General features: G+C 47.5%; 1 pseudogene; it reads left to right on the top strand.

Annotated features, from left to right (window-relative positions):
* The first annotated feature begins 567 nt into the window (after nt 1–567).
* On the top strand, nt 568–3,665 carry LOC136145236 (frizzled-5-like; annotated as a pseudogene).
* Nucleotides 3,666–12,571: the final 8,906 nt, after the last annotated feature.

The following is a 12,571-nucleotide window of genomic DNA, read 5'->3' as shown; positions in this document are numbered from 1 at the left end:
CCGTGCTGAACAAGATTATCTACGTTGTGGTTTTCTTGGGGGGCATTAACATTAGCTCGGTTGCCTTGGTCAAGTTTCTAAACTGTTTCTTCACCTGTAAGGAGTGTCTGATTCATAGAATTATTTTAAAGATCTGAGACATCCTGTATTAAGATGTGAATGACGAACGCGCTGTCCGACACAGTTAGGACTTGGTAAGTGTTTGTTCCTCTCTAAATCTGAGCTCACCGGGTGTGAGGGTGGCTGCAGAGTGGAGACAGGTGCCACGGTTAAGAGTGATTCTTTGAGCAGTCTTTTAAACAAGCGCTGGACTGTAAGGATACTTAACTGCTGAGAAGAGATCTGGTAGGTGCCCTGGAAGCAAGCGTTCATAAGCTAGAACATTACGGGAAAGTGAGCCCCGCATAAGCGGGAATCAGCAGAGAACTCTGGAGGGACTTCTAGGGTTTCCCGCTCAGGGTCTCAAGAAGGCGTGATTAGCATTCGCCCCGCCCCCCCCGCCCCCCCCCGCCCCCCCATAGCTTCCCGGCCGGCGATTGGCCAGCGCTCCTCGGCTACCCGCTCAGGGCTGGACCCGAGGGCTCCTGGGGCGAGGCCGAACCGGCGGGGCAGTGGGCGGGGATGCACGGAGAGTGTGGCGGGGCGGCCCACCAACCGAGCCCCAGCGCGAAGGGGCGGGGCCAGGGCGGAGTCTCCCGGCGGGCATTAGAAGCAGGTGACCCGGGCGGGGCGGGAGAGGCCAGTCCGCCCGCGACCGTGACTCTGCTGTGGCCACCGCCGCCGCCGCCGCGTGCAGTTCAATACCGGGCGGAGGTGGGCGAAAGGGTGTTAGAGTGCGGGGGAGGAGCCGAGCCCGGCGCGTCCCGGGAGCACCGCCACCGCCCCCAGGAGTCCGCTTGGAGCGCGGAGCCCCCTGCAGGGGAGGAGGCCAGCGGCAGGCGGGCTGGACGCGGCGGCGGGCGCGCACCGTGCAGTTCCGGCAGGGCCAGCGCTGGCTGCTCGCGGTGCTGTGAGGTGGCGGGATCCGCCAAGCGCCTTCCTCTCGCCCAGGTGCACCAGGCGCACTCGCCCCTCTGTCCAGCTCTCAGACCCTGGTGGAACACACGGCCTGTCCCCGCCCTGCCCCCGCCCGGATCAGGCGGGGAACCCCGGAGGAGGAGAGGGCGAGTGACCGGTCTGCGGCGACCTCGTTCAGGGGGCGACCCCCTCTCTGAGACGCCCCCACCTGCTGCCATGTGCTGCTGCCTCGGATACCCAGCCTCTCGCCAAACTTGCCCGATGCCAGTCCGTCTCTGAGAAACGGGGAGTGTCCCAGAGACGGGGGACCCAGGCTGGCTACGGACTATCTGCTTCTCTCCGGATTCTAGGAGGTGAGAGCCCCCGCCTTCCCCTTCTCCTCATTCTTTTCCCTACCCCTCAGCCCTTTTCCTGGGGGGCTGAGCGCTATGACCTCGGCAGGCCCAGGGAAAAGGGAGGAAGGGTGAGGGACGGGGAGTCTGTAGTTGTGTTCCAGGAGGTGAAGGGGAGGGAAGGGAGAGAGGTTAACTTAGAGATTTGGAGACCGCTTGCGGGATTGTACCATTGACGCCCCTCTAATTGGGAGTGGTTGCCATTTTTCTTCTTCCCCACTTTTTTTTTTTTTTAAAGAGTACTTTCCCCAGAATCGGAGCCTAACCGTCCCTCTCCAGCCCTGTCCAGCGAAGAGCTGAGCGCTCCCTGCGGAGGTAGCGTCCTCCCGAAACAGTTGGTCTTTGGACGGATTTCTTGAAAAAGAAACCAACAGGTTGCCAGCCCCGGCGCCACACAAGTCCGCGGAGAGGGAAGCTCCGATCCCGGTTTCCTCCTGCCTGAGCTGGCCCCAAGCGGGCTGCGGGAGACGCGGGGAGGGAGGGGGCTATGGCTCGGCCTGACCCGTCCGCGCCGCTTTTGCTGCTGCTGCTGCTCTTCCTGGCGCAGCTGGTGGGCCGGGCGGCCACCGCCTCCAAGGCCCCAGCGTGCCAGGAGATCACAGTGCCCATGTGCCACGGCATCGGCTACAACCTGATGCACATGCCCAACCAGTTCAACCACGACACGCAGGACGAGGCGGGCCTGGAGGTGCACCAGTTTTGGCCGCTGGTGGAGATCTACTGCTCTCCGGACCTGCGTTTTTCCTGTGCTCCATGTACACGCCCATCTGCCTGCCAGACTACCACAAGCCGCTGCCGCCCTGCCGCTCGATGTGGTAGCCGCCAAGGCCAGCTGCTCGCCACTCATGCGCCAGTACGGCTTTGCCTGACCAGAACTCATGAGCTGCGACCGCCTCCCAGTGCTGGGTCGCGACGCCGAGGTCCTGTGCATGGATTACAACCGCAGCGAGGCCACCACGGCTCCCCCCAGGCCCTTCCCGGTCAAGCCCACCCTCTCCAACCTGCCGGGGTCGCCGGCCTCAGGGAGCGACTGCGCCGCCGGGGGCCGTCGGTGTTCATGTGCAGCGAGCCCTTCGTGCCCATTCTGAAGGAGTCACACCCTCTTTACAATAAGGTGCGGACGGGCCAGGTACCCAACTGCGCGGCGCTCTGCTACCAGCCGTCCTTCAGCGCCGAGGAGCGCACGTTCGCCACCTTCTGGGTCGGCCTGTGGTCTGTGCTGTGCTTCATCTCCACCTCCACCACAGCGACCACCTTCCTCATAGACATGGAACGCTTCCGCTACCCGGAGGGCCCCATCATTTTCCTGTCAGCCTGCTACCTTTCCGTGTCGCTGGGCTTCCTGGTGCGCCTGGTGGTGGGCCATGCCAGCCTCTCCTGCAGCCGCGAGCACAGCCACATTCACTACGAGACAACGGGGCCTGCGCTGTGCACTGTCGTCTTCCTGCTGGTCTACTTCTTCGGCATGGCCAGCTCCATCTGGTGGGTCATCCTGTCACTCACCTGGTTCTTGGCGGCCGGCATGAAGTGGGGCAACAAGGCCATCGCGGGCTACGCGCAGTACTTCCACCTGGCCGCGTGGCTCATCCCCAGCATTAAGTCCATCACCGCGCTGGCCCTGAGCTCCGTGGACGGGGACCCGGTGGCCGGCATCTGCTACGTGGGGAACCAGAACCTGAACTTGCTGCGCGGCTTCGTGCTGGGCCCGCTGGTGCTCTACCTGCTGGTGGGGACGCTCTTCCTCCTGGCGGGCTTCGTGTCGCTCTTCCGCATCCGCAGCGTCATCAAGCAGGGCGGCGGCAAGACGGACAAGCTGGAGAAGCTCATGATCTGCATCGGGATCTTCACGCTGCTCTACACGGTGCCGGCCAGCGTCGTGGTGGCCTGCTGCCTGTAGGAACAGCACTATCGCGAGAGCTGGGAGGCCGAGCTCACGTGCGCGTGCCCGGCCCGGACTCCGGCCAGCAGTGCGCCAAGCCCGAGTGCTGGGTGCTCATGCTCAAGTATTTTATGTGCCTCGTGGTGGGCATCACATCGGGCATCTGGATTTGGTCCGGCAAGACTGGAGTCGTGGCGACGCTTCACCAGCCGCTGCTGCTGCCGTCCGCGGCGGGGCCACAAGAGTGGCGGCGCCACGGCCGCGGCCGCGGGGGACTGCGCCGAGGCAAGCGCTGCGCTCACGGGCAGGACCGGGCCCCCAGCCCAGCCGCCGCCGCCGCCGCCTACCACAAGCAGGTGTCCCTGCCGCACGTGTAGGAGGAGGCGGCCAAGGGACCAGGAGCTGGGCGGGAGTTGAGGGAGCTAGGTTGTTTTCCTTTGGTAGCTTTGCCAAGGTCACTTCCGTTTTACCTTAGTGGTGCAGACGCCCCCTCCTGGGGCAACTTGGAGAGGAGGGGAAGGGGCTGTTTCCAGGGGGCACCTGTCCCAGGACTTCTCAGAGGGGCTCAGCTGACGTCTGCTCTATCTTCCTGCCTTTTTGAGGGGAACCATGTTTTTAATTTATATGTCATTTTCTTAATTTTTAACTTTGTTGCATTTTGGCAACAAAATTTACCTTTGCTTTGGGGGGGTTACAATCCTGAGGTTGGCATTATAATGAAGGCCCACTTGGTTCAGGGTTCTGTGAACTGTGTGGTCTCAATTTGGAAAATGTATTTCCTATACTTGTGTCTTTAAAAATAATGTGAACAGTGAAAGTTTAGGTTGCTGTGAGCAGGAAGTTTCCCGTGGGCTTCTCCAGCTTACTTCTCCTTCCACTGCTTAAAGTGTCCCAGATGCTTTAAGATGAGCTGCTTGGCCCTTTCCCTAACTTTGGGGACACCCTAAGTCACACTGAGGAGGGGGAGCATAATGGGTTTACGCCTCCGGAAAGTGACAAGGTTAGGAAGTGTTGAGAGTTTCTGTGTGTGTCCTAGCTTTGTTTAGCAAGCTTGAGTTTCTTTTCTGTAGTCCTTGTAATCATTCTCATTCTTAACGGTGCAAGCTTTGCTTGAATGACTTAGAGGTAGCATTGTAAGTGTCCAGAATAAATGTTTGGAATAGTGCTAACCTAAGGGATGGCGATTGGTTGAACTTCAATTCCAGACTGTTAAGATGGCAGCTTTGTGCTGGAGGAGTGGGTGGTTCTTAATAGACTCTAGTGATCTTACTTAAAAAAAAAAAAAAAAAAAACTTGTGTTATATTTTGGTAAAAATGAGCCCACTTCCTTCTTCTGAAAGTACTTAGTGATAGAGCTGAAGGGGTCTCCTTTTTACATTTAAGTACTAAACTGGATATACCTCCTGTAATTAACTAAATTTCCAACACTTCTCTTATCTGCTCCTCCCCCATCCCACCTCCTTTATCATGTTAAACAGTCCTTTTGCTTTTCTTATTCCTCCTCTCCTGGAGAGCTGTGATTAGAAACCACACCCAACCTTGAATGAGGTGCTTGAAAGGGAGGCTGGCTACCTGTGAACAAATATTGGCAGCAATGAGGGAAAATGACTGTCCCTGGACATTGGACTAGATTACAGCCAGATATTTCAAAAGCAGCGAGACACTGCTCTCTGCAGCCTCTGACAACAAATGAGACCCATAACACACTTGCTTAAGCTTTTGAAACGTGAATCAGTGTAGCAAAAGAAAGCCGTTTTCCCCACCCCACCTCAATATATTTTTCTTTTCCTCCTCTTCTGAGAAAGCCTATATATTGGTGAGCACACCCTCACACACTTTACTGTTAGAGAATTCTGTTTGCTTTTCTAATCTGTTGAACCATTCCCTCATTCATATATGAAAGCCTGCGTATTGTTGAATACACACGTACACACACTACACACACACACTTTACTATTAAAAATGCTGTTGCTTTTCTAATCTGTTTAACCATTCATTCAAGAAGAGTGTGAGGCTATAGTTGGGGAAGGGAGTGACAGTGCATTTTCCGGTAAAATACTGGGGACTAAATTTAAGAAGCTAAAATGGCAAATGCAATTAAAATTTGGGAAGGCCTCTCTAGAAAAATGACAAGTATAACGATTTGCACTTCATTTATACCAAAGTTGGAAAAGTAAGATTTAAGCCCAGGTCAGCTTTTACTTTATGGATATTAAGTAAACAAGTGTGTATTTTCCACAATGGATTTAATAACTATGCTGATGGAAAGAAGCATGATGTTAATAGTTTTCATGAACTTTCAAAGGCTGTTCATGTTTATAAAAATGCACTGCTCTTAAACACTCATCTAAATCAAAATTAAATTTCAGTATATTTGACAAAACATGATACACTGAGCTACAGAACTTTCTGCCCATCTAATTCATCTGCTTTTTTTGCAGCTGCTTAGAACCTTGAAATAGATCCCCTGCCTGAGGGCCAGTTCCTCTCCTGTTTTTCAAATGAGGACCTTTTCTGATCACCTTGACCTCTTCCCAGAAAGTACAGAGATTATTCTGCTGCCTTCAGTCATTGTGTCTAATTTGGGTTGTTCCTTTTCCTTTTATTTTTGTGGAAGAGTGCAAAGATGATGCAGAATTTATCTAAAAGTTGTGAGAGGATGTGGTTGAAGTGATTTAATTCTTACTTTTAAAACAATTATTTTTTTATTTCGGCAACATACCAAACCTAAAAAGAACAACCAATTTACTGTAAAAACAATTTAAGACAGTTAAGAGAAAGGATACTAAGGCAAACAGCAGTAATAGAGGTAATGCACTGGAGGTTTTTTAGGTTCATCCCAGTTCTTAGCGTTGCCTGTTTTCAGTCTCTCTCTCTCTCACCCCTGCTCTCCCTTCCCTCAAAGATTAAGCCCACCTGCTTCCTGAATTCTTGCATCAACCACCCCTCCCCCTACCCAGGCAGAGAAACCCATCTATTTATGCTCACCCCCTGTTTCCATCTCATACTCAGTTCTCTCCTGATTTTTATTTTCATTAGGCAGACCATCCATACTCATGAAAGCAATGATAAAATGAAAGGTTGTGAGGTAGCTTACCAGCTTCTTTACAGCCAGCTCTGATTTTAGTGAGGATTTAAGGCCCCGTTTAGTCTCATGCACAGCTTTGGGCTGTCCCTTTCGTGGTTCAGTTTTAAGCAATGTCTCTCAGCATAGATAGGAGGGTGAAGATTTAGAAGGAACTAACATGCGACCTATCAGTGAATCAGCTGACAAGAACCTTAGGAAGTCTTTTTACTATGTATTATTAACCTCACATTCTGAAGCTGCCTAAATTGACTGGAAGAAAGTTCTCTTGGTGCCTTATTGGTTTATCCTTGCAAACCTATGTCATACTTTCTTGCCGTCGCTTCCAACAATGGGCCCATGTGTGTGTTGTGTGCCACTGTGCGCATGTACAGGCTTAAATAATGTGCCAGCAGCCCTGTTTCCAAGTTGGTATTCATTAGGCCCTTTCCTCCTGGGCTAGGGCTGCACTAATCCTGACACCGGCTGCCAGGAGAAAACCTCATGGATCCCACACCGAACATTAGTAACAGCATCCGTGACCTGCCGTCTCAAGTACAGAATGGGAACCCCAGAGCTAGGAGACATAGTTGTATATTTTAATGAACTGCCACCCCTGCTAAGGAAGCTTCTTTCACTTTTGTGCTCTACAGAAAGACCAAGGGGGGTAGGAGGGACAAAGCTTTGAATCACTGCTTTCTAACACCAAATGGGGCCAACAGGACAGAGAACATCACAAATCTTGGCAAGTGTGAGGTACAGTGGCAGAGAATTGCCTGCTCCCTCTGCATGCCCTTTCTTGCCTCCAAAGTCCAATCAAGTGATCCTGGGAACGAAATCTGCCTGGGTTGAGGAGGGTGGTTCTGAAAGAAAAAGCTACCAAGACATGAAAGCAGGGTGAAGGGTAGGCAGGATGAAAGTAACTAAGTAACCCGACTCAGAACTCTGAAAAGCTTCTGGCAGCTTGATGACAACTACAGGATTTATTTCAGCCAGGATAATGTCTGTGGTACATCATTTGAAGACAATATTACTTCATGTTGTTAAAAACTGTATGTATAGTATGTATGTGTTGTGGGTGTATATAAATAATTTATATATATGGGAGATTTAGTGATTTTGATACGGGTTTGGTGCAGGTGAATTTATTACTGAGCCAAATGAGGCACATACCGAGTCAGTAGTTTGAGCCCAGGGCATTCACTACTTTTTCTGATTTCCACATATGTGTATTGCCTGTCCCATGAGGTATTGTCGATGTCATGTCAAATCCAGAACTCATAAAGCAATGCCAGTGGTATTTTATTTGTAGACAATCAACTCAAATCTATAAATTATTACTGGCATATGATTATAATATTGAATCTCTTAATACTAACAAAAGGAAATCCAGATCGTCTTGATAAGAAGTTTTTTGTTTTGTTCCTGGAAGTCAGTAGAACAGCAGTTGTATGTGGTTATGTTAGTTTCAAGGTACTTAATTTGCTGACACTATTTCAGATAAAAAATCTGTATGTATTATATTTGTGGGAAGCTAAAATAATGGTTTGAGGTTTTTATCAAATATGGAGAGTAGTTATTTATGAAAAACCAAGAAATGTCTGTTTTTGTTTCTTTGTTCCCAATTAATATAGATAAATTTTAAAGTGCATTAAAGCAATGGTAAAGTAAGTAAAAAGATGCTACACAAGTATTTTTCTCTTCATGCTTTTACAAAGAGAGACACTGCTTTCTAAGTGATTCCCTGGAGTAGGAAATGGCAAACCACTCCAGTATTCTTGCCTGAAAAATTCCAAGGACAGAGGAGCCTGGTGGGCTACAGTCCACAGCATCTCACAGAGTTGGACATGAATAGCATGGGCTGGCTGAAGGCGCTATGTGGATTCTAACTTAATTATCAGATTTCTCAGATATGAGTGGCAACCTTTTTATTGATAATGAAATTAAGCAAACTCCAATCACAGAAGCAGAACTAATGAAAACATGTTTTACTTGAATATACTTCTTAGGTTTCTCCTGCCAATCCTGTGATTGTTTTATGATTCACTTGAAGAAGGGAAATACACAAGAACAGAGGCACTGCCTGACATTGTGTTGTTTCGTCAGCTCTGTCTAGACTGCTGAAGCAATTTGGATGAAAGCGGTGCTGTTCTGTGTGTGTGCTTCCCAGTCATGAACTCCCCAAACTTGATCATTCAATTTACAACTTGGTATTAAGGCCTCCCAGGTGGCTCAGACAGTTAATTATGTGCCTGCAATGCTGGAGACCTGGGTTCAATCCCTGGGTCTGGAAGATCCCCTGGAGAAGGAAATGGCAACCTACTCCAGTATTCTTGCCTGGAGAATTCCATGGACAGAGGAGCCTGGCGGGCTATAGTCCATGGGGTCACAAAGAGTTGGACATGACTGAGCAACTAACACCTTCACTTTCATTAAGGTCTAAACACCAGTCAAGGAGCCCAGATAAGGAGATATATATTCTCCCTCTATATTTGTGGAGAACTGGTTCCAGGAACTTTCCCTCCTGCAAATACCAAAATCCACAGATGCTCAAGTCCTTTATGTAAAATGGTGCAATATTTCCATATGACCTACACACAGTCCTTCCGTCTTCCCCCTGCATCCTCCCATATACTTTAAATCATGCCTAGATTACTTCTAATATCTAATACAAATCCTCAGTAAGGAGTCGTTTTAAGTATAATGCAAATGGTTGGTGGTATGCAGCAAATTAAAGTTTTGTTTTTCGGAACTTTCTTAAATTTTTTCCCCAAGTACTTCCAACCCATGGTGATTGAATCCACTGATCAGAACCTGTGGATACAGAGGACATAGTGTAAGTTGATTTAAAGTTGCCACTTCCCTGACAATATGGACAGATGCTTAGCAAGCCTGAGAGAATGTAGTGTCAAAGTAAGATGAGCATTGTTAGATTGGTACACATTAGGGCATTTGAGAGAATAGAAAATACAGCAGTTGAGCTGGATCCTGGTAGAAGAGCCACTGTGCCTTCCCCATACAGGTCTCCATAGTTGACACATCTTCCTGATGCTTTCTCATTGCTTATTCCCCACCAGTAGGAAAGGGGCCTGTTAGACTTGGGTGGCTAGAGAAATAGGTCATAATGCATTGTTAGTGGTTTAGTTGCACAGCTCTTTAGTTGGTCACATCCAACAGAAGGAGAGGCAGTATAATTGTTCTATGCATAGATTTGGGAGCTAGACTGACTAGGGACTCAAATTCCAGCTCCATCAATCATGGGCTGCTTGATCCTCGACAGATTGTTTAACCTTTTAGTACTCTCATCTTAGTACTTTCTCATCTATGAAAGGGCGATAATGATAGTATTTATATTTTAGAGTTGAGAGGATCTGAAGGATTAAACCAGGTTGAGGTAAGTATCAATAAAATGAGGAGGAAGCAGCCATTCAGGCATGGGATGGGAGAGAATTGAAAGACTAGTTTTCAAGTTTGTGTCTGTGTAAGAATCACTGGGGGTTCCTATTAGAAATGTAGATTTCCTGGCTTCACTCCAGGAACTGAGATTCGTTTAGTCTAGGGTCCAGGAAGTGGTTCTTTTTGTTTTGTTTGCTTGTTTAAACTTTTAGAATTACTTTAGGTTTACACAGAAGTTGCAAAAATGTATACATCTTGCCCTAATATTAACATATTATCATAGCACTTTTGTTAAACTGAAGTCAAGATTATCATATTACTATTAACTCCAGTCTTCATTTGGATCTCACCAGATTTTCTACTAATGTTTCTTTATCTGTTCCAGGATTCCACTCATTTCTTACAGGTTTTCAGCCCATGAGAAGCAGATGGTCTAGGGACCACATCTTGTGAGATACTGGGACACGTAAAGGACCAAACAAGGTCAAACTGCCCTATCCTCATGTTGGGAAGATGAATGCAATTTTGAAGCAGAAGGGAATAAACCGGTGAGGCTCTGGAGGGGATGGGGGTGGATATAGCAGTTTGATTTTAAGCCTTGGGATGGAATTGCCTCCGTTGGATGACAGGGGTTACCTTAAGAGTGAGGCATCTGTTCCTAATACCAGGTGAAACAAGTTGTGGAGTCTGGAACGTGGGGTTGCTGCTTAGCCTGAGGTGATACGTCTAGAATTGTGGGCAGGTCAGGGGACTGAGTGCAGCAGATGGGGAACAAGCACCTTGAGGAGGGCCCAAGTAGTTGATTAAAGGGGATCACAGGGACCAGTTAGCCTGTGAGCCATATAAATCCTGTACTTCCTGGAACCTGCTAAGGCTTTGAAAGTGGATCACAGTAGTAACCAGCATCAAGCACTGCCACATTTGGCACTAGCAGAAAGTTAGAGGGTGAAGCTGAGATGATCCTCTTGAGAGAGGCCAGTGGGAGGTGACCAAACACTGAACCTTTGCCCTTGGAAGAGTCAGTTCTCACAGGGAGGAAATACAAGGCCACCGTCTGGGGAGCCAGAAGTAAAGGTTGGAAATGAGAATGCTAGGATGAAGGAATAGATGTTTTAAGAAAAAGTAAGGAGAACAATCTGAGTAGATATGGACACATTCTTGAGTACCTTAGGTTCTGAGGCTGTCACTGAATTTTTCTAATATTCAAATTACTAGCTCCCTTCACATTTACCTGGGCCTTTTTTAAAGAATGTTAACCACCTTTCATTTGACTCTGGATTCCTCTTAATTTCTATTTCACTTTCCTAGTTCTTTCTGCATCCTAGAGTTCCCTAAACCACAAAATGGTATTCTTAAAATTTGTTTCACATTAAGTAAATTGTTCTCTCATCTGCCAAACCCATTTAAAATAGACTAAATTGCCTCAGAAACCAGACTGCACCTGTGTACAAGGGACCAGACTTTGCTGAAGGGCTCCTGGATTTTATTTTTGCTGGCAGTATCAGGCTAGCCAGGGTGGTAAGTGGCCAACGGTTGAGATCTTAGGTGATCTAATCCTTGGTAGATGCTAGGGATAATCAACAGATTCTGCACAGAAACTAGCGCTTGCCTGAGAGAGGCTCTGCCAGCCATCAGGTGCTTTACCTAGTAGCTCTGAACTCACAGACCACAGCTTCTGCGCGAGGAACAGTCCTAGTCACTCTACACGTGGTTAGAAGGCTTGTGTGATCAAAGAGTCCAGGTAACCTACATGCTGTATGGAAACACTTCCCAAAACATTGCATAACCTGAAATATAGAGTGAATGATTTTCCAGTAAATACTGACTTCATCAGCACTTTTAAAAAATCAAGTAATGGTATATCTTATAAAATGGGAAAACTAACAAATGAAACATGAGTTGTTATAAAACCAGGATTTAGCAATGTTGAATTTCAATAATGGGCATACAGGGTACTTTAGATGTGATAGAATAGGATCAGGAGAATCTGATACAGAATGGAAAAAACTTCTCAGAAACACTGGGCCCTAAGTTGTCTTAGGGTGAACCACGTGAATTTAATGTAGAAAAATGACAATTTCATTTGGTTCAAACATAGATTTGAAACCTTTGTCTTGTCCTTATAAAGTTCAGTTCACAGTATTCCAGTTAAAATTGCACCGTCAGTATATTCCAAAAACCAAAAATGAAAATAAATTTGAGTTGAGGTATTCTTTTATAGTCTTAGTACTTTAGGGAATAAACTCTTCCTAGGTATAAAATCTCAACACTACCCTATGGCCCCTACTAGGAACTAGTTTTCATGCCCTATAGTACTTATGAGAACCTTTAAGTTTTCCATTTATCAAAATGGCTGTAATTGTCTCTAGAATTAACACTGAAAGAGCAATTTTTAGTGATTCTAACTTGTCTTCAAGCTACAGTCGTGTCCAAGCAGTGTTCCTACCCCCACTTTTTTTTAACCTTTGACCACTCAAGATGTGACAGCATTTCTGCTTAGTAACTGGCATATTATTACATGGTACAAGTTATCTTAGTGATTTGTCATAGTTTTTCTCTCCTTCTGCACTAATTCAGATTATTTCTCCTAATCAACAACTTACCAAGAACAAAGTTAAAAGATCTGAACTTAGGTAGTGAATTAAGGTGGATGAAGACACAACAATACTATCAGGAGTGATGGAATATTGTGCGAGTGCAGTGACTAGGGTCTTAAAGAAACCTTATGGTGATCTGGTATATTACATGGCTTGCTTAGCAGTCACCCTCTTTATAACAACCGCAGTTCTACCTCCTCTTCTTCCACTTTCTTTCCTGTTCAGT

The sequence above is a fragment of the Muntiacus reevesi genome, chromosome 12 (genome assembly GCF_963930625.1).
Source record: "Muntiacus reevesi chromosome 12, mMunRee1.1, whole genome shotgun sequence".
Taxonomy (NCBI): domain Eukaryota; kingdom Metazoa; phylum Chordata; class Mammalia; order Artiodactyla; family Cervidae; genus Muntiacus; species Muntiacus reevesi.
This window is presented reverse-complemented; position numbering and strand designations above follow the sequence as displayed.